Below are 27,987 nucleotides of genomic sequence, written 5' to 3' on the forward strand. Positions count from 1 at the left end.
TCAAAAAGAGCATCACATAACACTTTGGTTTTCTGTAGTCTTCTAAAAAGCTCTTCTTGTGCTTTTTTTTTTTTTTTTTTTTTTAAAGTTTTATGCCATCTGAAGTTATTCAAGGGTTATGGCATGGTGACCTAGTTTGTTGTTGCTTTAGGAAAGGGATGGATTATCAGAAATAATACCTTACCATCTGGTTTCTTAGCCAGGTCTCCTAGAAAAAAGAGCCTAATGCTCAGCTTAAGTGTTAAAACTTTATTAAGAGGTGCAATCCCAGGGAAGCCAGAATGAAGGGAAAGAGAAAGGAGGTGGAGAAGGTGGCTTTCTGAAGCGGCTGCTATTTCACAAGGCACACAGGTAGGTGCTTGACTCCACGGGATGAATCTGGACAGGTTACACAGGAATATCATGCTTCAGAACAATCCACTGGAGGGAAGAGTGGAGAGGCGATTTAGTTGCTGGCTCCCTTGTATCTTTTGTGTCCTATAAGTCAAGGTTTGTTCCGTGGGCAGATAAGCCCTGCACTTCCACGTTGCATAGGTCAGCCCTGGGAAAGCCTGACTCACACCCTGTGGTTTGGCTTCAGCAAAATCCAGCAGGGGAGGGAGCAGACAGAGAGGCCCAGGATGAGCGCTGGATGGAGCAAGTGGCAAAAGAGCCTGAGAGTGGAGAGGCTAATTCAATCTGGCCTCCTGATTTCCATGTGGGTTTTCCCAGTCTGAGGAGCTGGGAGATGGCCTGGGAGAGGAGAGGAAAAAAAAATACTTGCTTTGGTGGTGCCCAGGAGGTATTAAGAAGCAGATCTGGCTTTGTCTTCAGGGTTCTTTAAAACAGGAGTCAGCACACTTTTTCTTAAAGGGTCAGGTGGTAAATATTTTAGACTTTGGGGGCTGTGTGCTAAGAGGCAAAATCAAGGATATTATGTAGGTACTTACAGAACTATTTAAAAATGCCACCATTTAAAAATGTAAAAACTCTCTAGGCACAGTGACTCATGCCTGTAATCCCAGCACTTTGGGAAGCCGAGGCAGGAGGATCAGTTGAGGCCAGGAGTCGAAGACCAGTCTGGGCCATATAGCAAGATCTCGTCTCTTAATAAAAAATAAAAATAAAAAATAGCAGGCATGGTGGCATACACCCATATGTCCCAGTTACTTGAGAGGCTGAGGTGGGAGGATTGCTTGAGCCTACAAGTTTGAGGCTGCAGTGAGCTATTATCGTCCCACTGCACTCTAGCCTGGGTGACACAGTGAGACCCCTGCCTCTAAAAAAAAAAAAAATTAGTTAAAAAATGTAAAAATTATTCTTAGCAGACAGACTTTAAAGTCAGGCTGCTGGCCAAATTTGACTTTGAGGTTGTAAAGTGCTGATCCTTGCTTTAGAGAACAGGGATCAAACTAGGGTTCAGCTCAATTTCAGTTAAGGTCTATGGTATTCCCAGGCACCCACAGAATTATTTTTTTCTAGGACTTTTGTACGACACAGGTCTTCGAGAGCAGAGGTCACTTGGGTTGGCCTGATGGGCCAGTGTGTCTTGCACTCTGCCTTGGGGTGTTGTTTATTTTAGGTTTGATGGGTGTGTGCCTTGGTTTGTGGAACTGGTTCACACAGGCTTGTGAACACTGATTCTACACATCTCTTCCCAATTCCACATTCAGTGACATCACATTGACAGGTCTTGAACCTGGCCATATGGAGAATATTGACACCATGGAAACTGGCAAATGCTACAAATCAGGGCTTTTTGAGGGACGGTGGGATGGGAATAAGCAATTGTCAACATATACCAGCATACCACTGGGCATTTGCCTATGGCATTCGCTTTCGCTAGAGAGTTTTCTGGTGTTGGTTATATGTCACTGGGAGTGAAATATAAAGAGGTGACACAAGAGCAAAATTAACTTGATGGGGAGAAGGGAAGTGTCCTGAACGAGCTCCAGGCTTGTTAGTCACTTGCCTACTTGACACCTCTGCTTGGATGTCCCAGGAACCCAAACGCCGAAGTCCAAAATGGTCCCAGTATCTCTCTGCTCCCATTAAACGGTGCTGGAATCATCTTGAAGTATTTACTCTCTCTTCTCTCTCTGTCTTTCACCTGTCCTGCCTCCATCAAACAAATGAACCCTCTGGTCTTGCTGACAGTGCCTCTGAGCATCCTGAGATCCATTGTTTCTTCTATTCGCTTTGTTCTCTTATTCTCACCCTGGCTACCATTATCTCCCTTCTGGCCTCCTAGCTCATCTCCTCTTACTGGCGACTCACTCTTTTAGTCCATTTCTTGGCTTGCGTAATCTTCTGGATTGCATATTTTTTCTTATCACTCATCGGCTGGACCCTGCAGCTGTACCCCATGGCATCTTGAGTGAAGTCTAAACTTCCCACCATTCTTTGCAGGGCCTGCCTCACAGCCTCATCTCTAACTCCTGGGGCTTCCCACTCTATCATTCTGCATTTTGGTCACACTGAACTTCTGCTGCCTGGAATGGACCTCACTTCTCACAGGCCGTCCTCTCTCCCAGTCTCAGTGTTGGCAGGCTCATTCTTACCTGCCCTTTGCAGCACGGTTCATGAAGTCTTACTTTCCCTGGGATGTTTCCTTCACCTTTCTACTTCATCCCCTCAAGGAAAGGGCTGTCAGGGAATGCACAGCCTGCTTCCTTCCAGAGCCTCATCTGTTCAGGTTACATGACCCTCTGCGCTGATACACCTATTCTGCTTACTAGAGGCTATTGCGATGTCTCTCTGTGACCCTGAAATGTATCCACCAAACTCTTAAAACAACACTATTGGAAGACATCAAAAGTTCTTCTGGGCTGGGCTCAGTGGCTCATGCCTGTAATCCCAGCACTTTGGGAGGCCAAGGCAGGTGGATCACCTGAGGTCACGAGTTTGAGACCAGCCTGACCAACATAGAGTGAAACCCCATCTCTACTAAAAATACAAAAATGAGCTGGGTGTGGTGGTGCACATCTGTAGTCCCAGCTACTTGGGAAGCTGAGGCAGAAGAATCGCTTGAACCCAAGAGCCGAGATCATGCCACTGCACTCCAGCCCGGGCAACAGAGTGAGACTCCCTCTCTCAAAACAAAAACAAAAACAAAAAACAAAAGCTCTTCTGAACTAACCTGGTGAATCCCAGAAGTTGGACCTTGTAGCAGGCGGATGTAGCTCTTGTAGGAGATCCTGGCGCTGGTATACTGTCCTCAGACTACCATCCATGAAGACAGCATGCACAGTGGACAGTTCTTCCTGACATTCTATGGCCCATGGGAAACACTTTCATTCTTCTTTCTGTGCATTTGGTTTTAAAGCTCAGCCTTTCAAGTACTGCATGTTCTGACTTACAAGTGAGAGCTAAACAATGCTTACTCATGGACATACAGAGTGGAATAATAGACACTGGAGACCACAAATGGTGGGAAGATGGGAGGGTGGTGAAGGCTGAAAAATTACCTATTGGGTACCATGTTCACTATTTGGGTGATGGGCACCCTAAAAGCCCAGACCTCACCCCAGTGCAATAATAGATACATATAAGACGTCTTGCACTTTTCTCTCTAAATATATAAAAGTTAAAAATTAAAAAAAGGTTTTTAAGAAGTAGAATGGATAAATTGTGATATACTATACTTTGGAACCCTAGACAAAGAATAGGAATGAACTACCCACAGCACAGATGAATCTTACAAACCCAATATTTGAAAGAATAATATTGAAAGAAGCCAGATCCGAAGAGTACATATATGATTCCATTTGTATTAAGTCCAAAAACAGCCCACACTTACATTCTGTCTCTTGATATAGGTGCTGGTTCCATCGTAGCTGTGTTCACTTTGTGAAAATTCATCAAGTTAGTCCTTATGCTTGGGTACGTCTCTGCATGTGGTTTTCCAATAAAAATTGTACAGACCATCCTCTCCCCACAAATAAACAAAAATAAATAAAACTCCAGATTTTTATGGAGACGGCTGATGATGGGGATAATGATGAGCTTCTGTACATAGGGCAAATGCATAATACATTTTGGGATATTACTGTTACAGTTACAGTTCTGAAAATGGTAACATTTGAGACCTTGTCTATTTGAAAGGATCAAGCCTGGATTAAAATGGGAATGGCTCCGGTATAGCCAGAGGGCAGTTGTGCGAAAGAAACAGTACAGCACCTCCCATAGTGGTGACCAGAGAGGTGGGACTGGATTAATGTAGGATTGTGAGAGGAGGCTGCCTTTCTCCTTCGGGCCACTCACCATCTGCCACCTCACTGCACTCACGCTCCTGTTTAAACAATTTCCAATTGAGATCCCTTAAAATAAAGCTTAATATGTTCACATCTGGTGGTTTTCCTGCCCTAGTTTATGCTTAGCTTTGGCCTGCATTTTTAAAAAACGATTCTGTGATTGCTTTGTGTTGCTTTGGAAGAGTTTCTGGATCAGGGATTTGTGCCTCTCTTTGATTGCATTGTGATTGCATTTGCAAGTGACAGAACAGAGATGAAATCTGTAGTCTGTTTTTGCCCTGTGTCTGTGGGTATCAGCCCCGGCTGCAGATCAACACAAGCATAGCAACTTTTTAAAAGGAAAGATTGCTAATCCTGGATCCAAACCTACAGAACAGAAGCTCCAGGCCTAAGGTTGGGCATTTAGTTTTAAAATATCACCAGGTGATTCTGATGTGCAGCCAAGATCGCTGATACAGGTGATTTACAAAAGGCCTATCAGAAATCATCCATGTAGTATCTTTCTCTTGAAGAATCCTTTCTTCTGTGCTGACAGTTGAAGTTTTCATTCTAAATATTCATAATTTTGAAATATCATCAAGAGTAATGATTCAATAATACAAGTGTTTACAGGAATGATGGAGAAAAGCATTTGAACTGGGACTTGCATTCAGACCCATTGCCTAAAGGTAGGAACTAGTGTATTCTTACAGGAAGTCTCTTAAATTACAGTGTACTGAGGAACGTACATTTCTCTCCTTCTCCTAAAGAATGAAAGAACATCTGCTTTGGAATTAGGCTGAGCTGGTTTTAAGTCCTGGCTCTACCAACTTCTTAGTTAGTACAACCTTAGTTCCTACAACTGTAAAATGGACCTAAAAATATTTTTCTTGAAGAATTGCAATACTTTTGGAGCAATAAATCATGCCTGGCACATAATAACTGCTGATAAATGATAGTTTTTCCTCTTTTGGGTATAAGAAAGCTCCTAGAATTTCTATGTAGTCTGGAACGCTTTGGGGCGTTCTTCTCAGGGACCTTGTCACCAAGCATTGAATGAGGTTCCTACCTCTAGCCAGGTACAGTGGCTTGTGCCTGTCGTCCCAGTTACTCAGGAGGCTGAAGGGGGAGGATGGCTTGAGCCCAGGAGTTTGAGATCAGTTTGGGCAACATAGTGAGTCCCTGTCTACAAAAAATTTAAAATAAATTAGCCAGGCGTAGTGGTATGTACTTACAGTCTTAGCTACTCAGGAGACTGAGGCAGGAGGATTACTTGAGAGCCCAGGAGATTCAGACTGCAGTGAGCCATGATCATGCCTAAGTGAGAGTGAATAGACTCTTTTTCAAAAAAAAGAAAGAGAGTGAGAGAGAGAGAAAGGAAGGAAGGAAGGAAAAAGGAAGGAAGGGAGGAAGGAAGGAAATGGGAAGAAAGGAAGGAAGGAGAAGGGAAGGAAGGAAGGAAAGAAGGAAGGAAGGAGGTAGGGGGAGGGAGGGAGAGAGGAAGGAAGGAAAAAAAGAAAAGAAAAGAAAGAAAAGAAAATGTTCTCACTTTTACTGGGTTCTGTTTCAAGGCATCAACTGTTTTTTTTCCTGGTTCAATTTTCCCATTTGATATTTTTCCTAAGCATTTAAAGGTGGGAACAAAATAATTTTACCCTTCTGGACAGTAGCTACGTCTCGTGTCCAGACAGTGGGGTAAAACATCCCAGTTTAACCAAAGCAAGCACTGGGGCAAGGCTGTATCTTCTCCCTCCCCTCCCTACACAAAGAAACCGTAGATTTCTACATCAGCCAGGCACTGCCTCCCCTACCCTCAGATCTTCACAAAATCCTGTCCTGCCTCAGCTGTCCACCTCATCCCGGAAAACAATCAGTTCTCTGCTATTCTTGCCTCACCTCCACTCTGGCTGATTTTAATTTCAATTGCTCTCCTGAACCTTGGAGCTTTCTCTAGCATGGATGCCTTTGAACAAAGCTCTTCCTTTGCAAAAAATCTCACAGGATAAGTGTTACAAATCTCTGCAACTAAGTGAATTGAGTAGATTGAGTATCTTGATTAGACTTGTTCTCTTTTCTTTGACAGGGCAAAATCCCTCTCTGAAGAAGAAGGGAGGAGCCTGCATTGATTAACACATTACCATTCCTGAATGAATTTACATTCGTGAATTATAATATTGGACCATTTCTCTGAATTTTATTCAAAAGAGCTGCTACCTGGTATTTATGCAAATATCCCTGTGCCCTACAGTGAAGTGTGTGTTTGTTAAACACAGTAGTTGTGACAATTTTGCAGGACAGATGGAAATTCTAGAAGATGAGAGGAGTTTACCAGATGGGGAAGGGTAGGAGTGAAGTGGGTAGGTGTCTGGGCGAAAAACTTTCCCATGAGAACACTTTGGATGGAACGTTAAAAGTGTGAGTAAAATGAACAAAGAAGAAGGCAAAGGCAGAAATCTGCAGAGCAGATTGATTTGGGGGGCTTGAATGGATGAGTACCTGACCAACGGTTTGGGCTGAGACTAAGAACAGAGCAGTAAGTCATATTAAGAAAGGGAAGTACATTAAACCTGAGACTGTTTGGCCCAGCAGTGGTAGGACAAAATGAATGAGGTGGCTTAGGATAAGGAAGTACCCCAAAATCTACTTTGGAATAGTACTTGTCTCTTCTTGTCTACAAAAATGGATCTGACACCATGAGGTGAATTTCTAAAGCAAGGGAAGAGATAATGAGAGATGGGGAGAGAGAAAGAGGGAGAGAGCGATAGAGGAAGAGATGAGTGACAGAGACAGAGTTGAAGACAGAAGTACAGAGAGGTCAACAGACAGAAACAGAGACACAGAGATTAATGGATATAATATTTCATAGGAAAACTAAAAATAAGGAAGTTTTGAATTTGGGAAAATTTAGAGAAGAGATTGAGAGGGATATTTACTGACACCCACTGCATATCCGGATAACATATATATATATATATGTTATACTATATGTTACATATATATGTTATACTATAACTTCATTATTTTTAATTTCCTGGCTGTTATATTATAAACCATAATTTAACTATTAAATTAGTTAAATTTAATAGTTAAATTTAACTAATTTAATAGTTAAATTATGGTTTATAATATAACAGCCAGGAAATCCATCTTCTCCATAATTAATGCAATAGGAAGAATGGAGCAACCAGGGATGATTACATGAGTGACAGCAAACACAACAGAAAAACTCTGACTTACGGGTAGGTAGCGCATACCTAGGTTCTATCTCAGGTCTGCTGGAACTTCAGCATTCCTTACCTGCCAAAAAGTTTTGCTGGGCAGATGAGAGGAAAGAAGATTTGAATTGGCTCTTAAGAAGTCCATGGGTCTCAATCAGTGTGCAGAGATACACTGGTATCCCTCAAGCCCTTCTCGGGGAGGTCCCCTCTGTACTGTGACTCTAATGGGCACCAGATATTTGCCAGATTTTCAAATCCAGTTCAACACTTAGGCTAATAGGGAAACAATTTACTATGAGCAAACTCTTGGGGAAAAAAAAAAACGTGTTTACTGGGCCATGTGAGAACTTTGCCTTCTCAGTTGTCAGGGCTGTAAACAGTTCTTTTCAATCCTGACTTAGAATTGAAAGCGATAGGGGTAGGAATTGAGTAAATAGTGGTAAATAGTGTGAAAACTATGGGTGCTTTTTTTTTTTTTTTTCCTTCCTTCCTTCCTTCCTTCCTTCCTTCCTTCCTTCCTTCCTTCCTTCCGTCCGTCCGTCCATCCCTCCCTCCCTCCCTCCCTCCCTCCCTTCCTCTCTTTCTCTCTTTCTTTCTTTTTTTTTTGAGATAGAGTCTCACTCTGTCGCCCAGGCTGGAGTGCAGTGGCGCCCTCTCAGCTCACTTCAAGCTCTACCTCCTGAGTTCATGCCACCCTCCTACCTCAGCCTCCCGAGTAGCTGGGACTACAGGCGCCTGCCACTACACCTGGCTAATTTTTTGTATTTTTACTAGAGACAGGGTTTCACCGTCTTAGCCAGGATGGTGTCGATCGCCTGACCTCATGATCCGTCTGCTTTGGCCTCCCAAAGTCCTGGGATTACAGGCATGAGCCAGCACACCCGGCCTCTTTTTTTTTTTGAGATGGAGTCCTGCTCTGTCACCCAGGCTGGAGTGCAGTGGCGCAATCTTAGCTCACTGCAACCTCCACCTCCCAGGTTCAAGCGATTCTCCTGCCCCAGCCTCCTGAGTAGCTGGGATTACAGGTAAGTGCCACCACGCCCCAATAATTTTTGTATTTTTAGTAGAGATGGGGTTTCACCATGTTGGTCAGGCTGGTCTCGAACTCCTAACCTTGTGATCTGCCCACCTCAGCCTCCCAAAGTGCTGGGATTACAGGGGTGAGCCACTGCGCCTGCCCGGTTTGCGTCTTTTAATATCTTCAAACATTGCACCAAAGTTTTTGACCACGAAAGTGTAGGAGCACTCAATAAAAGTAGCGCTATGACTTCTCGAGGTTCCTATCAGTTCTCACAGATCAAAAATCTCTGGGAGGGCTTCATCCTTCTTTGATTTCATTATGATCTCCCCTGACACACGGGGGCATTCTGGCCCCTGCCCATGAATGTCTTGTGTTTTTTCACTTTAAAGCTTGCACCTTGTATTGCCTGGTGTTTTCACATTTTCATGTGTATTAATCTAGAGGGCATGCTTCCCCATCTTACATCCTGTTTATGTTGGTTTGCTTGTGTGGTAGGAAGACCAGTGTGCGCCCTACCACCTTCCTCCCACTGGCTGCCAAAGATGTCTACATCCTAATCCTCAGAATCTGTGAGTGTTATACTGCATGGCAAAAGGAGAATTAAAATTGCAGATGGAATTAAAGTTGCTAATCAGCTGACTTTAACAATTATCCTAGTCTATCTTATGTTAACACAAAGGGCCTTAAAAGATGGAGGCAGTCCTGGCTAACACGGTGAAACCCCGTCTCTACTAAAAAAAACACAAAAAACTAGCCGGGCGTGGCGGCGGGCGCCTGTAGTCCCAGCTACTCAGGAGGCTGAGGCAGGAGAATGGCGTGAACCCGGGAGGCGGACCTTGCAGTGAGCCGAGATCGCGCCACTGCACTCCAGCCTGGGCGACAGAGCAAGACTCCGCCTCAAAAAAAAAAAAAAAAAAAAAAAGATGGAGGCAGAAGGGTAGGTCAGAGGTACTTAACGTGAGGAGGACCCAACCACCCTTATTGGCTTTGAAGATAGAGGAAGGCACAGCTTGAGGGTGTTCTTGTAGACACAGAGACCAATTCTTCCCTAGAGCCTCCAGAACAAACACAGTCCTGCTGATGCCTCAATTTTAGCCCAGAAAGACCCATTTCTGACTTCCAATTTCCAGAATTGAAAGATAATAAGTGGTATTGTTTAAACCACTAAGTTTGGGCCAGCCATGGTGACTCATGCCTGTAATCCCAGCACTTTGGGAGGCCTAGGTGGGCGGATCACTTGAGGTCAGGAGTTTGAGACCACTCTAGCCAACATGGTGAAACCCTATCTCTACTAAAATAAAACAGAAAAAAATTAGCTGGGCGTAGTGGCACGTGCCTATAGTCCCAAGCTGAGGCAGGCGGACGGCTTGAACCTGGCGGGCAGAGGTTGCAGTGAGCCAAGATTGCCTCACTGCACTCCAGCCTGGGCGACAGAGTGAGACTCCGTCTCAAACAAACAAACAAACAAAAACCCACCAGGTTTGTGGTGATTTGTGACAGCAGTCATAGGAAACGTATAATTTGCATCTCCTACAATGTTAGTTTGGTCAGTATCACACCATCAGGTAGAAGCCATGGGCTAGGAAATGAGCTCCTACTGGTCACACAGGTCCTGCCTGGCACCTTCCTGCCAGGACTCTCCTTGCAGGGGGGTGAGGGGAAGAAGATCACGATGCTGAGGAGCTCTGCTGGGAAAAGCATGAGTTATGTCCCCAAGGACCTTCCTCATCTTTGCACACTTTCCAGCACATTCAGCGCACTTGTCATGGGCTCACTTCCTGTTTGGGTCATTTACTTACCAGAAATGTCTGTCCTTTTACTGAGAACAAATCCGCTTGACCATGTAGAGAGAAGCTGTTCAGTAAACACCTACCAAGGTTTCATTTTGAAAAGCTTCATGTGAGAGCTGAGGTTGGAAACCTCAAAGACCCCCAAGTTTAGCAGTGGTGTAGTGAATAAGTAACTGTGAAATGTCCCAGGAATCCACTTGGCTTTCAAAAACTAGTATTTAAAATATCTGGTCTTCTCTCTAAAAGATGGAAGAGTAATTAGTTTTGAAAATCCTTTTGGCTAAAAGCCTACTGTTCCGCCATATTTTTCCTCCTGGGACTCACTTTCCTAGAACTGCCTGTCTCTGGTACCTTGTATCTGGAACTCTCCTGAGGTTTATTTGCATTGTTGAATTCCTGCCTTAGGGTTATTGAAGAGTAATGAATTGAATGTTTGAGTTGTTTGTGGTAAGTTATTAATTCCCTTTTTTTTTTTTGGAGACAGTCTCTGTCATCCACGCTGGAGTGCAGTGGTGTGATCTCGGCTCACTGCAACCTCTACCTCCCAGGTTCAAGTGATTCTCCTGCCTCAGCCTGCCGAGTAGCTGGGATTACAGCACATGCCACCATGCCCAGAATTTTTTTTTTTTTTTTTTTTCAGTAGAGACAAAGTTTCACCATTTTGGCCAGGCTGGTCTCGAACTCCTGACCTCAAGTGATCTGCCTGCCTCCCAAAGTACTGGGATCACAGGTGTGAGCCACTGTGCCTGGCCGGTAAGTTATTAATTCCATCAGGGAGAGAGAGGGCTCTGTGGTTAATGGCAGTCATAGGACTATACAGAAGTGTGAAAAGAGGGATCTCAGCTTATCAAATAGAATTTCAGCCAGTGCTGAATTACCTTTGGATGGTCCACAAAGAAGCTGCAGAGATAACTCTCCTAGGAGAAATAGCCCCATGAGCCACTTCAGGATGGTTTGACTTTCAGTGAGTTGCCGATAAATATCAGATTTCAGAACAAATTGAATTTGAAATAAAGTTTACATATAAAATAGAAGCCTAAATTATAGATCCTGGAGTGTATAGCAAGAGGAGAGAGAAAATTACACCAGCAATTACATTACAATGTGATAAATGGTAAATACAGGTTGCCTCTCCTCTCTCTCTTTCAATTTCCCTCTCTCTCTTCTCTCTCTTTTTCCCAGTTTTTCTTCTCTCTGCAGAGACCAAAATCTGCCTGAAGACACATGATAAGTTTTACTTCCCCTTTTTCCCCCTCAGGGCCTTGTCTTGTAGGGGCTCAATATGGCTTTATTATTTTACCCTCGGCTGTTTGTCTTTTTAGAAAGTATTTTATGTGTTCTTCTTTAGGTTCGGAGGAGGGTGACTTCTTGGTATTTCAGAAGGACTCCAGAACACAATGCAATAAGTGTTGCACTGAGAAACATCACGTAGCGGGGAAGATTTAAGGGCCAGGCCTTCAGGATCTCTTGTGATTAGATGCCTAAGCCTATTTGTAAGGCCGTGGGAGTACTTCGCCAGGCACGGAGAAGAATGCTGAGCTAACAAAAAAGCCCTTTTCTGCTGTGTACTATATGTCATAACATTAAAAAAAGAGGGGAGGGACATGATGAGAAAGAAAGGCCTGGAACTTTTAAGAGAGATTCTGTTCCCAAGTGGAAGGCATATTTTTTTCTTATTGCTGTAAGCAGTGGCAGGCATCCCCAGGCCAGCAACAAACATCCGGGAGCCTTTGGTATTAGGCAGGATGTTAGCATGCCAGCGCCATGAAGAAAAGGAACAATGGCTGTTTAATTTGCTTTTTATAGCAAAGCCCATTTGGGAAGAATGAAGACAGGAGGATCTTAGAAGAGCTTCCTTTCCCCGAGGGTTGGCCCATCTGCTCCGTGGAGAGGAGAGTATGCTGACTCAGGAAGCCGAGCCAGCCAGCCCCTGGCCCACGCGGCCACTGCACAAATGGTGTGCAGTGTGCAGGAGGCACGTTAGGGCTCTTAAGGATGGGACAACTGACTTCTGTCCGGGGATTACTGAGACATATGTTCTGTGACCACCATAAGCATGCTTTCTCTAACAAAGCCTCTTTTGTGGGGTATTGTTGGAGGAACGGAAAATATACAAGCTCCTCTCTGCAAGGGATTAAACATTTAAGGAAATGTGACCAAACTATTTCTAAACATCGTATATCTTTGTTAAAGCAGAAAACAGGGAGCAAAATACAAACCTCTATGAATGTTTTGGGTCATTAATATGAAGATCAAATTTTAAGCATAATCAATGATCATAACTACTATTTTATTTTGGTGTTCAAAACACTGTATTGTGGGCCTGACACAGTGGTTCACGCCTGTAATCCCAGCACTTTGGGAGGCCGAGGTGGGCAGATCACCTGAGGTCAGGAGTTCGAGACCAGCCTGGCCAACATGGTGAAACCCGTCTCTACTAAAAATACAAAAATTAGCTGGGTGTGGTGGTGGGCACCTGTAATCCCAGCTACAACGGAGGCTGAGGCAGGAGAATTGCTTGAACCTGGGAGGTGGAGGTTGTAGTGAACCGAGATAGCGCAACTCTAGTCCACATTCCAGCCTGGATGACTCCATCTCAAAAAAACAAAAACAAAAACAAAAACAAAAACAAAACAAACACTGTATTAAAACTTACAGAACTACATCGACCAGCTATAAACTGTGATGCTTTTTGAATTCATGAATTTATTTTTCATCATCCTTCTCTTCTTTGCTGCTTTGACATGGTTTCAGGGTCAGTCTTGGTATTTTCTTCCTTTTTTCTCCCCCACTCCTTTCTACTGAAACTAATAAATTACTTCATTATAGTCATATATGAGGGCAAGAGTAAACAAGCTCTGGAAAGAACCCAATAAGTTTTCTATAAACTTAACTGATAGCTCTTCAGGCTGTTCCCAGGCTTGTTTTTGTCTTCTTCTTACATCAGTGTTTCTGCCTGTCTTGCGGAGGATGCTGCAGTGGTGACTTCCAGATAAGGAAGGCATTTTAGGCTGTGACAGGTGAGCAGGGGTCTTCTCTGAATGGCTCTGATTAGGTTGAGAGTTCGAGGGCACAGACAAGATCTGGCTGAGAAGAGGACCTCTCTGCTGGGAGCTGAGCCCCTAAACTCAGTGACATTTGGCACACTGGATGCTGGTGTTTTCTCTCTGTATGGGCTATCCTTCCTCAAGGCTGAGGCAGAATGAGTTGAGGCGCCCTATCTTTTCCTCATATTTCCACTTAGATGCAATGCACATACCCAGGTGGGTCCCTCCACAAGATAATGATCCTTTCAGAACCTTAGATGACATCATTTGGAGATTTGTCGAGTGGCTATCAACCACCCCAACTATTGTTGATAAAGAAGAGATAACAGAGTGAAAATATTTGTCATATGAGTTTCACTATTTTTTTGAGTCAGATATGTTCTGATGTGGTAGTGGGAGTAAAGAATTCTGTTATGACTGCTCTAGATATCAGAGATGGAAAATTCTTAGCTCATTCATTACCCTTCAAGACTCATATGCCATACGGCTTTCTGTTGATCTTCTGGGCTGATTTCATATGCACCTGCTTCCTTCTCAGGAGATACTAAGTGATAAATGATCTCAGGGCTAGAGAGATATTTCAAACGAATCACATCCAATGCTGCCATTCGTATTTCATTTGGCCATATTCCTTTAGTGACGTTTTCCCAGGCTATCAGTCATTCATTTTAGTTCTGAATCTCATGAAACCCAGAGCTAGTCATTTGACAACATTCCTGTGCCTCAATTTCCCTTCTTTAACAGCTTGATAATAGAAACAGAATGTGAGCCACATACATAATTTCAAACGTTCTAGAATTCACATTAAAAGAGTAAAAAAACTAAACCAGACCCAGAAACGCAAATACCATTTGATCTTACTTTTTGGAATCTAAAAAAGTTGAACTAACAGAAGCAGAGAGTAGAACAGTGCTCTCCAGGAAATTGGGAGATGTTAGTCAAAGGGTACAAACTTGGTAAGAGGAACAAATTCTGAAGATCTAATATACAGCATGGGTGGTGATGGATGTGTTGAAAACAAAACAAAAAAGAAATAAGTGAAGTTAATTTGAATATACATTATTTAACCCAATATATCCAAAATATTATCATTTTAAGGTATAATCAATATGAAACATTAGTATTATTATTATTTGACAGGATTTCATTTTGTTGCCCAGGCTGGAGTGCAGTGGCATGATCATGGCTCACTGCAGCCTCTATTGCTTGGGCTCAAGTGATCCTCCCTCCTCAGCCTCCCAAGTAGTTGGGACCACACCCAGCACAGGCCACCACACCCAGCTAATTTTTAAATTTTGTTTGTAGAGATGGGGTTTTGCCATTTTGCCCAGGCTGGTCTCAAACTCCTGGGCTCAAGCAATCCTCCCACCTCGGCCTCTCAAAGTGCTAGGATTACAGGTGTGAGCCACCATGCCCGGCCTAAAACATTACTAATGAAACATTTTACTTTCTTATTTTTCATACCAAGTCCAATATTTGTTGTCTATTTTACATGTACAGTGCATCTTTTTTTTTTGAGACAGAGTCTCGTTCTGTTGCCCAGGCTGGAGTGCAGTGGCGCAATCTCGGCTTACTGCAAGCTCTGCCTCCCGGGTTCACATCATTCTCCTGCCTCAGCCTCCTGAGCAGCTGGGACTACAGGTGCCCGCCGCTATGCCTGGCTAATTTTTTGTATTTTTTCGTAGAGACGGGGTTTCACTGTGTTAGCCAGGAAGGTCTCAATCTCCTGACCTCGTGATCCACCCGTCTCGGCCTCCCAAAGTGCTGGGATTAAAGGCATGAGCCACCGCGCCTGGCCTACAGTGCAACTTAATTCAGACTGGCCACATTTCAAGCGCTCAGCAGCCACTAGCCAACACAGCAGTTCTGTATAATGGATGTGTGATTCCGTTTTCAAGAGTATTGTGTAGTATTTTAGAGTTGAGTGAATGTCTGCTTTAAACAACATGAGAGATACAGGTAGTCATAGTGGTGCCAACCAAAAATATGAATAGTCTTTTTTTCTTTCATGGAGTTGGAGGTTCAAGTAAATTTCAGAAGATCAGATGGTGATCCTATGAATCACAAGAGGCCATAGATGCAAGGACAAGAGCAGGTCAGGGCAATCAGATATGAAACACAGGGCTCCTAGAATGAGCAAAATCAGCACCCAAGGGGTGTGAAAGCTAGAATGAATGTGTCCGATGAATAACTCATTCTACGTTGAGAGAAATTTTATCTGTGAGTCCAGGTAGCTTCCTGGATTTTATTAAGAACTTTTAAAAGATGTCATGGAGATTGAGTTGCTATTTAGAGATTGAGCTGGTATTTAGAGATTGAGTTGGTATTTAGAGATTGAGGCACATTAAGAAAGATGTTGAAATGAAGAAAGGGTTTGTTATAATGACAAGTGCTAACAGGAAGGTGGTGGCTTGAAGGAGAGTTGACAAATCTGTCATTATCCTTCCAGTCTTGTCCAAGGCAGAGGGCGTTCTTGCCAGACAGCATACGCGTTCCAGGGTGCTTGGCAGACTCCCTCAGTGAAGGAGCCTCAGCACAGCAAAAGTCCCCATCAGGCGGATCCCACGCCCCCTGCACAGCTTGTGTAAGGGCACAGCTTGTGTAAGGACAAGAACTAACCAGATACCTACTACGTAGCAGGCTCTTCAATGATTCTTCTGTAAAACAGATTGTATTCGTTTGCTAGGGCAGCAAAACACCACAGACTGAGTGGCTTAAACAACAGAAATTTATCTTCTCACGGTTCTGGAGGCTGGAAGTCCAAGATCAAGGTGCCGGCCCATTTGGTTTCCTTGGAGGCCTCTCTCCTTGACTTGCAGATGGTCACCCTCTTCCTCCCTCTTCAGCTGGTTGTCCCTTGTGCATGTGTGTGCCTGGTGTCTCTTCCGCTTCCATTCTGAACTTATGAAACAGATTTTAGTGGGTGTAGCAAGATCGTGCAAGCTTTGGGACTTGAATGGATTTGAATCTATTCCAATCACATTGGATTAGAGTCCTACCCCAATGGTCTCATTTTAACTCAATCATCTCTTTAAAAACCTCACCTACAAATATACTTACATCCTGAAATTTTGGAGTTTGGGACGTTGACGTATGAAATTTGGGGTGACACAGTTCAGCCAATGATATAAGCACTATCTATCTTACAGGTGAGGAAACTGAGGGCCGGTGAGGACATGTAACTTGCATAGTAAAGTACGCCAGTTGAGACTAGAATCTGGATCTCAGTTGGGTGTTCTTTACACAAAGAACACTTTGTCTCTTGAGGCGAAATGATGTATCTGGTTAGTGCCATCGAAGACATTTGGAAAACTCAGGTTTCTTCATTGCTTGCAAGATTACCTAGGTACTTCATGGGGAATGGTGAGGGGCATGAGGGTGGTTGAGGGATGATCAGTGGAAGCAGTTTGGAGATTGGGATCTGGAATCGGGGTGTGAGTCTTGGCTCTGTCATAGACTAGGCATATTGCCATTGTCAAGGCCTGCACAATCTAAGCTTATACTGATTAAGATTTATTAAGCAACAGTGCTAAGCAGTGAACACATGTCATCTCATCCCATGTTCACAGCCAGTGTATAAAGTGGATACTATTGCTGTGTCTACTTTACTTGAGGAAAAGAGGCCCAGAGAGGCTAAGTGACTTACTCAAGGTCACATAGCCAATAAGGCCTAGAGCCAAGACTCAAACCCACGTCTGTGGATTTCAAAACCTATACAGTTAACCATGAACAGAATCAGGAACGGGGCTCAGGGTTACAAAAATCTGCTTTTATAACGGAGAAAAAGTCTGAGTTTTAATGCAAAATCTCAAGATTTTCAATGTTGAATAATTCAAGTTTCTTAAACAAAACTAAGCAGCTCAGACAAAACATATCAGCTAGCTTCAGTTTCATACTGCATTGCCTCTTACCTGTAAAGTGGGAAAGTTGTTCTAGATAAACCTGCAGGGCCTTGCCTGTCCTGATTGTTTATGAACCTCTGATGCCATTTTGAACTTATGAAATAGATTTTGGTGGGTGTGGTAAGATCATGCAAGCTTTGAGACTTGAATGGATTTGAATCTGCACCTTGGCCCTTAGTAGCAATATAAGAAGGCAAATTATTTAATCTTTCTGAACCCCAGTTTCCCTGTCTGGAAACTGGGACTTGTACTTTGTACGTTGATGTGAATATGGAGATGAAGTCTGTGAAGTGCCTGCTGGGAAGCTTGGTAGGCAGTGAGAAAAGAACACCAAGATCATGTTCTTCGGCGTGGGATTGGGAGTCTGTGAGTAGTGGGTGTATGTGAGTATTCGGAGGGGATGTGGTCATGGTATCCACTCTGACAGCACTCCTCACATACCCAAGGAGCTGCCATTTTAAACTTAAGTTTTGGAAACTTCAAGAGTTCCTTTACAAAAATGTCCATCCTTGTTAGAGAGACTGGTTAATACCTTTGCAGGAGTTAGATGCTATTATATTTATTTACTCACTAGGCAAGCGTTTAGTGAGTTTCCAATGTGGTGAAAGAGGAGTGGTTCTCAAACCCTAATCTGCAACAGGAAACAGCCAGGGAGCTTGCTTATACTAAAGCTTCTGAGCTGCCACTCCCAGAGTCCAACTTAGAGTGCCATAGGGCCAGGAATCTGCATTTCCACAGCTCTCTGGGGATGCTGATGCAGGGGTCCAAAGACTATCTACTGAGGCCCAGTGTAACTTTACTGTGAGACAACTAGTCACCTTCCCACTCAGAGACGCTTCCCGAGCTGACCATAGCGCCGCCACACCTGGGTAAGCTACCACTCAGGGTGGGCCTGGGGCACAGCCAGACCGGTGAGGAAGTGGGAGAGAAGAGCCTGTTTTAACTAGATAAAATTCCAAAATTCCTTACAGTGAGTCAGCCATTTTTTTTTCTTTTTTTTTTTTTTCTGAGTATCCTTCAGTTGCCCAGCTTAGAGTACAGTGGTGTAATCACATAGCTCACTGCAGCCTGGAGCTCCTGGGCTCCAGTGATCCTCCCACCTCAGCCTCCTGAGTAGCTGGGACTAAGTCACATACCCCCAAGCCCAGCTAATTGTTTGTGTGTTTTTTTTTTTTTTTTGAGACGGAGTCTTGCTCTGCGGCCCAGGCTGGAGTGCAGTGGTGAGATCTCCACTCACTGCAAGCTCCGCTTCCCGGGTTCACGCCATTCTCCTGCCTCAGCCTCCCGTGTAGCTGGGACTACAGGCGCCCGCCACCGCGCCTGGCTAATTTTTTTAAAATGTATTTTTAGTAGAGACGGGGTTTCACCGTGTTAGCCAGGATGGTCTCGATCTCCTGACCTCGTGATCCGCCCGTCTCGGCCTCCCAAAGTGCTAGGATTACAGGCGTGAGCCACCGCGCCCGGCCGCTAATTGTTTTTTGTAGGGGTGGTGGTGGCGGTGGGGTGTATGTCTCATTAGGTTGCTCTGTCTGGTCTTGAACTCCTGGCCTCAAATGATCCTCCCGCCTCTGCCTCCTTAAGTCTTGGGATTACAGGAGTGAGCCACAACACCCAGCCCAGCCAGTTCATTCTTAATAACTTTAAGACATAAAAATGGACCATTTTGGGCCGGGCGCCGGTGGCTCACGCCTGTAATCCCAGCACTTTGGGAGGCCGAGGCAGGTGGATCACGAGGAGATCGAGACCATCCTGGCTAACACGGTGAAACCCTGTCTCTATTAAAAATACAAAAAATTAGCCGGGTGCAGTGGCGGGCGCCTGTAGTCCCAGCTACTCCGGAGGCTGAGGCAGGAGAATGGCGTGAACCCGGGAGACGGAGCTTGCAGGGAGCCGAGATTGCGCCACTGCACTCCAGCCTGGGCGGCAGAGCAAGACTCTGTCTCAATAAATAAATAAATAAATAAATAAATAAATAAATAAATGGACCATTTTCGTGTACTGAAATAAGCAATAATTTCCACCATCCGAATACGGTGTGTAATGACCTCCACGCGCCTAGTTACTATCTACATTCATAGCTCAGCGAGCAGAGCCTGCCCTGAACGAACTCCTTTCCAACTGCGGACGAGTAGGGGGTTTTGCCCGTGAAGAAGGAGCTAGTCTACGTGTGCCTGCAGTAGGCCCTGCGCCATCCTTCATTTCTCGGCTTCCTCCCACGCGCCTTCATGCGGATGTGTAGGTATCTCCTCTCCCTGGCTGAGTCAAGTCACTCAGAGACTGAAAAGAGAGAGAGGATGCGGCGTGAAGCTGAAGTCTGCACCCAGGGCTTGGCACCTACTGGGTTGGGCTGGGCGCTGCGTGCTTGCATTTCCGCGGATAGACCGAGATGGCATCTGGGCTGTGACACTGGCTGCCCAGCTTTTCTTTTCTTTTCTTTTTTTCCAACAGCATCTGGAAGAGGATCTGGGAGGGTCCAAGCAACAAACCACGCGGCGTTCTCTGGAGGCTGAGCTGGGACGAGTAGGCGGAAACAGCCTCAGGTCTCTCTCTTCTCTTCAGCCTGAAACTCACTGCAAATACCAGAGGTTTTTTTTTAGAGATTAGATACATTTGCATCCTTCCCCCCCAACCCCGCCCCTAAGCCAGAGGAAGTGCTTGAGGAAGTAATGTGTTTAAAGAATGTGGGGGAAGGGAGCTTACATTAGGACGCAGGACTCCTAACGTGTAGCCAGAAACCCCAATAACCTTTAAGCTGTTAACCCTTGAGGATACACGGCTCAGTGGTGTACCCACATGGAGTTCATTATTTATCTCCGAAAGCCCTATCCGTCTCTCATTCCGAGACTTAAACGAATCATTTGCAGTTTGGCCAACAATTCAGCTCCAGCTCCCTGGGAATAGCAGCAAATCCCGGGACAGCTGTTCCTTCTGCTGAAAACACCAGGAAAATCCACCCAGCAGCACAGGGTGTTTGACCAGAAAGCCTGGTGTTGGTCACTGTCAGAGAGGACGAAAGGAGGGAAGAGGTCCTTGGCCCCGTCCTTCCATTTTTTTTTTTTTTTTTTGGTCCTTGGGAGCTTGGATGAGCTTGTCTTTGATTCCTTAATTGGTTCTGCACTCTTTTCTCCCCTTCATAAATCCATTGAAATGATACATATATTTAAGAGTAAGGCAAACCTCAAATTAGGCTGTCTGTAGAACTGAGCCTCTGCAAAGAGAGTAATTAAATTATTGGCATGAAACGGCAGGAACCCTGGAGGGGACGGCAGGGAGAAGGCACTAGTAAAAGTGGGAGGAGACTACTTGGGAAGATATTGGTGCCTATGCTAGGGAATGACATATATCCAAGCCATTTCTCATCAGACTTGAAAATACCGTATACATCTGTGTATGCCAGCAGATGTGAGGCAGATTTCCCTGGCCCGCTGGTCTGTCTGAATGTTCTGTCTCTGTCCCTCTTAGGGGCTTGCCGTGCCACCCCTCCTCCACAATGTGGAAATAAAAACCTTGAGTTCCTTTAAGGAAAATTCCAGGCACCTAGCTATCCCTGAGAAATTAATGAGCAACTTCATAAGCAAAAAGGTAATCGCAGCATAAAACAATAGCCATAAAATTACAACCATGAGATGTTTGGTTCCCTGTAGAAACCAAAGATACATCTTAACATACGTCCCTGTGTTATTTTTCAGAAACCTAGACCACCACCAAATGGATCTGCTGGCACGTAGACCTCAGAAAAAAGGAAACTGAGGACTGAACTCTGACCGCTATTTCTTGTTCTACATTTTTTCTTGAAGGACCTGAAGGAAGTCACGCCCATGGGCCAGACCTAACGTTCTTTTCTGCTAACTCCTAGTTTTTAAATAGAGCTTCCCTTCCTTAACCAATCGCAAATCAGAAAATTTTTGAATTCCCCTGTAACCTGTAAGCCCCTACTTCAAGATATCCTGTGTGTTAAGGTCAAACCAATAGGTAGCCTCCATGTGTCGACTTATGACTTTGCGTGTAACCTCTGCCTGCCTGCCTTTAGAAAGAAACCGTTGCTTGCAAGCCTTTGGGAAGGTCAGGTGAGCTGCCTGATTCTCCTTGCTGGGTGCCCTGCAAATAAACACCCTGTTTCCTCTCACTACAAAACCTCAGTGTGAATGTTTGGCTTCACTGCCCTGGAGGCACAGACCTCAGTTCATTTGGGCAACATGGGTCTCGGTGTGCTGAAAGCCACTTTTTGTTTTCATTAGGGACTTGCTCATGCCAAACATCCTGAATTTAAGTAGAACTTACTACGTTTGGGGAGTTTGTGGGATGGGGTCCCCTTATGGAGCCCTGAGCCTTCTGCCATCCCCTATCTCTGGTCCTATTTTATTTTATTTTTTTTTTGAGATGAAGTTTCGCTCTGTCACCCAGTCTGGAATGCAGTGGCACAATTTCAACTCACTGCAACCTCCACCTCTCAGGTTCAAGCCATTCTCCTGCCTCAGCCTCCCAAGTAGCTGGGATTACAGGCATGTGCCATCACGCCCGTAATTTTTGTGTTTTTAGTACAGACGGGATTTCACCACGTTGGCCAGGCTGGTCTCAAACTCCTGACCTCAAGCGATCCACCTGCTTCGGCCTCTCAAAGTGCTGAGATTACAGGCGTGAACCACCCGACGCCTGGTCCCTCTGGTTCTCACTCATTCTAACCTGGATTGGCTCCTGGGTGCTCCAATTCTTTCATTGCTTCAATGTGAAGGTTTCACTTTCCTTTGAGGCCTTACTATACAGGTCAACATTCCGGAGGTATCAGCCTCTGTCCCCAATTGACTTTCACAAGCCCACCAAGCACTTGGCAAAATAAAGGCCTTCCTGTTAACACCATCTGGTGTTAGGGTACAGTGGGTAGCAAAAATGTGTCCCTTCTGCATATGTAATCCACATATCCCCAAGCCTTCTCTGTCCACGGAAAAGGCTTGAGCCTCCACTCCTGTGGCCCTGCAGCAAATCCAGTCATCTCACCTCCCCATATTTTTGAGGGTCCCTTAGGGAAGGGCCAGTTACCCATTGTCTTACTCTAGAAGTCATTGCTTGGGTCCTCTTACAGGTTAACTCTGGCCTTTTAGCAGTTCCTAATCTGTGCTGCAGTGGTACCCTTAGCTCAGTCTCTCTGCAGTAAGGTGGATACAGGAGCCCCCTGCCCATTCCCTGGAAAACAGTGAACACTCTCACTCCTGATTGTCTCTGCCTCCACCCTTGCCTGCTCGTGCCCTGCCCTGGAGGTCACCTCCTGGCCCGGAATCTCTTGCTCCCTGTGATGGTTAATACTGAGTGTCAATTTGATTGGATTGAAGGATATAAGTATTGATCCTGGGTGTGTCTCTGAGGGTGTTGCCAAAGGAGAGTAACATCTGAGGCTGGGAAAGGCGGACCCACCCTTAATCTGGGTGGGCACCATCTAATCAGCTGTCAGTGTGGCCAGGATATAAAGCAGGCGGAAAAACATGAAAAAGCTAGATTGACTTAGCCTCCCAGCCTACATCTTTCTCATGTGCTGGATGCTTCCTGCCCTCGAACATTGGACAAGTTCTTCAGCTTTGGAACTTGATTGACTTCCTTGCTCCTCAGCTTGCAGATGGCCTGTGGTGGGACTCTGTGATCCTCTAAGCTAATACTACTTAATAAACTCCCCTTTATATCTATCTATCCTATTAGTTCTGTCCCTCTAGAGAACCCTGACTAATACAGATTTTGCTACCAGGAGTGGTTCTAGAGGAACAGAATATTAAGGATGGAGTTCTTTAGTTGGTTTTGGGGTTTCTGGAGTTGGCTCCTTAATATGATTAGATCCCAAAATGCTAAGGACTCTGCTGCTAATAGTATAGAGAACACTAATAGTCATTGGTGTGAACTCTTCAGAGAGTTATGGAAAATAAATGCATTTGATACTCCTGATTCACCCTTCGTGAGACGTAAGGAGTTTAGTGACTCTATACATAATACCTTTGACTATATGTGGAGAACCAAGGAACGTAATGAAGTTGGTTGGTTGCTCCTAAGTTCACTGGACAAAGTTATGAAAGAAAATGATGAACTCAGGACTTGTACACTCCCTATCCCTTGTCCCTTGCTCCTCCCTATCTCCTTGCTCCGGCCAGAGGAGGCAAAAATGCCTTAATTCCATAAATAATTTCTACAGACTCCCTGTCTAAAACAAAGATGGGTTTCTACTTAACATGTCAGTCTGAAGCAGTTGCATCTAGATTACTCCACTGTTTTTGTTTGTTTGTTTTGTTTTGTTTCTAGAAGAAGACTTGCTGGGGAAAAGGAAGATTCTCTCCATCCTTCTTCTACCCTACAGAACCCTAAAGGATACGACTTTCTTCCTTTAATGTTTTATTTTTAAAAGTTTTAGATATACATAAAGTTGATGGAGTACTGCAATGAATGAATGCCCATATATCCTGTACCTAGATTGAACAGGTGATAACATTTTGCCAGGTTTGCTTTATCTCTGTATATGTAGCTGTGTGTGTGTATGTGTGTGTGTGTGTGCATGTTTGGCTGGGTCATTTAAAAATAAGTTGCAGACATCATGATCTTTTATCCTGAAATACTTCAGCTTGCATCTCCTAAGAATAAGGACATTTTACAAACCACCATACCATTAACGCCTAAAAAAATGAACAGTAGGCCGGGAGCGGTGGCTCAAGCCTGTAATCCCAGCACTTTGGGAGGCCGAGGCGGGTGGATCACGAGGTCAGGAGATCGAGACTATCCTGGCTAACATGGTGAAACCCCGTCTCTACTAAAAATACAAAAAACTAGCCGGGCGTGGTGGCGGGCGCCTGTAGTCCCAGCTACTTGGGAGGCTGAGGCGGGAGAATGGCGTGAACCCGGGAGGCGGAGCTTGCAGCGAGCCGAGATCACGCCACTGCACTCCAGCCTGGGAGACACAGCGAGACTCCGTCTCAAAAAAAAAAAAAAAAAAAAAAAAAAAAGAACAGTATTTCCATAATACACAACAACTTTTAAAACAGCGTCTTCATGGCTTTTTCTGGTATTCTTCCTTCATACCTTAGGCCATGTAGTAGTGGCATCTGTGTTATCAGTACTTGGGAACGCCAGTGGTTTTCCTGTCCAAATTGGGGAACAAGGTTGCCAAGAGTTAAATGTAAGATTAACTTAAAATCAGAGCAGAGATATGCAGAGTCATCTTAAAAGATATAAAGAGGGCCCAGTGTGGTGTCACATCCCTGTAATCTCATCACTTTGGGAGGCTGAGGTGGGAGGATCATTTGAGGTCAGGAATTTAAGGCCAGCCTGGGCAATACAGTGAGATCCTGTCTCTTCAAAAAACAAAAAAATTATCCAGACATGATGGTGTGTACCTGTAGCCCCAGGTACTCAGGAGGCTAAGGTGGGAAGACTCCTTGAGCCCAGCAGTTCAAGACTGCAGTAAAGTAAGGTTGCACCACTGAACTCCAGCCTGGATGACAGAGCAAGACCCTGTCTTTTAAAAAAGAAGAAAAAAAGAAGAAGTCTATTTATTTGGTTCATAGTCTGTTGACCCCTAAAGGAAGCATCAGAAGCCACTACATAAAAGCTGTGACATGAAACTCAGGGAGATTTTTCTAAGATATTTGCCAGCTACAAGGCATTGTCCATGGGCCTTATTTCCAGAAAAAAACGGGGAGGGAGGAATGCCATGGAATAAGTTATTCTCGAGAGTCTTTGCTTATTCTTAAGGATTGTACTAGGCCCAGCCAGTCTCATTTGCTGCTCGGAAATGAGGGCATGTGCCTCAACGTGTGGGATTTCTATTAAGCATGAAATTTGACCCCATAAGTACTACCTAATCTCATGGGTACTGTCCATGTAAGATTGGGTCTCACATAATGGACCTTTGAATATTTCAGTCTCAGTTGAAAAGTCCTCTCTGTAATGAGAAAGGTGAATTGGCTCTCAGAGCTCGATTCCCTTAAACATGGGAGTCTCCCTAATTCCCTTCGTTCAGATTCCATATTGAAAAAGCAGCTGTTTGGCTAGGCGCAGTGTCTCACGCCTGTAATCCCAGCACTTTGGGAGGCCGAGGTGGGTGGATCATGAGGTCAGGAGGTCGAGACCATCCTGGCTAACATGGTGAAACCCCGTCTCTACTAAAAATACAAAAAGCTAGCCGGGCGTGGTGGTGGGCACCTGTGGTCCCAGCTACTCGGGAGGCTGAGGCAGGAGAATGGCAATGACCTGGGAGGCGGAGCTTGCACTCTAGCCTGGGTGACAGAGAAAAAAAAAAAAGAAAAACTAGCTGTTTTAGTTTTCTGTGGCTGTTATAACAAAGTATCACAAACTCAAATTGGGTGCCTTAAAAAATAGAAATGTATTCTTGCATAGTTTTGGAAGCCAGAAGTCGGAAATCAAATGTCCGCAAGCCCGGCTCTCTTGGAAACTTGAAGGAGAGAAAGTTTCTTTGCTCTTCTAGCTTCTGGTGTTTGCTGGCACTCCTTGACTTGTAGATGCCTCACTCCTATTCCTGCGTCTGTGGTCACATGGCTGTCTTTTCCCTGCGTGTATCTGTCTCTTCTCCTTTTCTTTTCTTTTTTTTTTTTTGAGAGGGAGTCTTGCCCTGTCGCCCAGTCTGGAGTGCAATGATGCGATCTCGGCTTACTGTAACCTCCACCTCGCAGGTTCAATTAATTACATCTGCAAGACCCTGACTTCCAACTCAGGTCACAATCACAAAGTCTTGTGGGTTAGGACTTAAAGAGACCTTTTGCGGGACACAATTCAACTCATAATAGCAACCCTTAGATTATGATGTTGCTCCCATGGAAACTTCCTTCTAGGAAAAGATGTCTTAGTCATACAGACTTTAAGTATTCTAGTTCCTGTGTCGGTGATTTCCTGTTGTAAAATACATAAATTAGACTCAGAGAATGATTTGGCTTCCCGTGTCATCGGACTATAGATAGAAAAAGAATGCATCGATTATATGTGGACCAGGGTTTTGCATTTCCGGAGAGAGTAATTGCTCATTGTGAGCCAATAAATTGACTTTCTGGTTTGATTCATCAGTGTCATGGTCCATCCCTGAGATTTTGGCTAGGAGAGGAGCAGCCACCATATCTATGCCAAAAAAACCTAGTTTCTGAGCTTCTGAGGTTGAGAAGCAGACTTAGTGCTAATTTGCCAGGATGATGACTTCAACCCCAGGAGCCCACGGCAGTTGAACAATCTGGATATTTCCAAAGCTAGCAGCCCACTACCACATTGCCATGTGGTTAAATGCGAGGGCCATTATTAGTCTCATTTTGGATTTCCAATAAGTTATATAATATATATTGTATTTCTAATATATAATTTAATATAATAGAAATCCAAAATGAGTCAAATATATGACTCAGACCATAAATATATTACATAGATAAATAAATAATGAATAAATTATATAAAGGTAATATACAATGTATTATGTAATATAATATTGGATTTTTATTAATATAATGTGTGGGGTCTATATAGTAATACATATCCCAAAGAAAGCTTGGTCCCTTGGGAAAACAAACAAAACTCCCTATCACAGACAAAAAAAATAAAGGAATTAATTAAAACCAGGAATATTTTAGATCTTGTCTCAGATTTGAACTTAATAAGAAAAAAGAAGAGTTTTAAAGAACATTGGTAAGATTGTTGGTATAATAGATGAACCTGAAGCATCAACAGAAAAAACCTTGTTGTGGCAATGCCTTAAATCTCTGAAGCACTGGGACCAAATTGTAGCAGATTCACTCCAAAAGTCATGTTTTCTTCTCTAGATTTCAACCAGTCAGCTATTGAAGAGACGGCAGGCAATGAGTCTGGCATGTTCTATGGGAAGAAAACAGAAACACCTGCAGCTTGTCTGACTGAGGCAGAAGAAACTGTGATGGGAACAATGTTCGGAGGGAATGACTGATGAATGCTTGATGGTGCTGTTTCAAGAGGAGACCTGGACGTTGGAAGCGAGTGGAGGGGAGGAGAGTGGGGCTGAGATGTTTAATTTGCTAGGGTCCAGGAGGCAGACTAACTTGCTGAGGGCTAGCACTGTGGAGCAGAGCTAGAAGGAAAGGCAGAGAGAGATTAGCAGACCAGGAGCAAGTCTCCTAGGACCGCTCCTCAAACGTGAGTGTGCCCAAGAGAGCCGGGAGAGCTTGTTTTGTTGGTGTTGTTATTTGTTATTTGTTTTGTTTTGTTTTGTTTTTTTCAATTGGGACGAAGTATTAGTCTGTCACCTAGGCTGAAGCGCAATAGAACGATCTTGGCTCATTGCAACCCTGGCCTCCTGAGTTCAAGCAATTCAGCCTCAGCCTCCGAGTAGCTGGTATTACAGGTGTGTGCCACCACGTCCAGCTAATTTTTTTGTATTTTTAGTAGAGTCAGGGTTTCACCATGTTGGTCAGGCTGGTTTTGAACTCCTGACCTCAAATGATCTGCCTGCCTCGGCCTCCCGAAGAGCTGGGATTACAGGTGGGAGCCACCGCACCTGGCCAGGAGAGCTTGTTCAAACACAGATTTCTGCCTGTCTCCTCTAGATTCTGTGTCAGTGAATCTGGAGCAGGGCTCATATAGTTGCATTTCTATCAAAGCACTGCGAATGCTGCTGATCTGTGGATCCCTGGTAAGTAGCACTGTACTTTAGAACACGCTTAACAGCTGGGAGACACTGTTGAAGTTGATTTTCCAAGGAAAGAGCAAATTTTTAGAGAAGAGAAGTTGGGGAAGGAGGTGTTGGGCTATGTATGCAGGGATGTTTCTGTTGCTAATAAAAGACATCTGAGAATGCAAA

General features: G+C 44.4%; 2 long non-coding RNA genes across 4 annotated transcripts; one reads left to right on the forward strand and one right to left on the reverse strand.

Annotated features, from left to right (window-relative positions):
- Positions 1-234: 234 nt before the first annotated feature.
- Positions 235-4,220, reverse strand: LOC135964704 (uncharacterized). The gene is made up of 2 exons (XR_010577233.1): positions 3,119-4,220; positions 235-420 (listed from the first exon to the last, which is right to left on the reverse strand). It is a non-coding gene; the product is annotated as an uncharacterized lncRNA (long non-coding RNA).
- LOC102122828 (uncharacterized) lies at positions 279-27,987 on the forward strand. Of its 3 annotated transcripts, none has more exons than XR_006700328.2 (5): positions 279-351; positions 19,638-19,729; positions 20,652-20,771; positions 20,879-23,645; positions 26,978-27,987. It is a non-coding gene; the product is annotated as an uncharacterized lncRNA (long non-coding RNA). The 3 variants fall into 3 exon arrangements; XR_012416907.1 differs by lacking the exon at positions 279-351 and adding an exon at positions 19,306-19,424; XR_006700329.1 differs by lacking the exons at positions 20,652-20,771; positions 26,978-27,987 and having other exon boundaries at positions 20,879-21,323.

This window comes from Macaca fascicularis, chromosome 8, assembly GCF_037993035.2.
Source record: "Macaca fascicularis isolate 582-1 chromosome 8, T2T-MFA8v1.1".
Classification (NCBI taxonomy): Eukaryota; Metazoa; Chordata; class Mammalia; order Primates; family Cercopithecidae; genus Macaca; species Macaca fascicularis.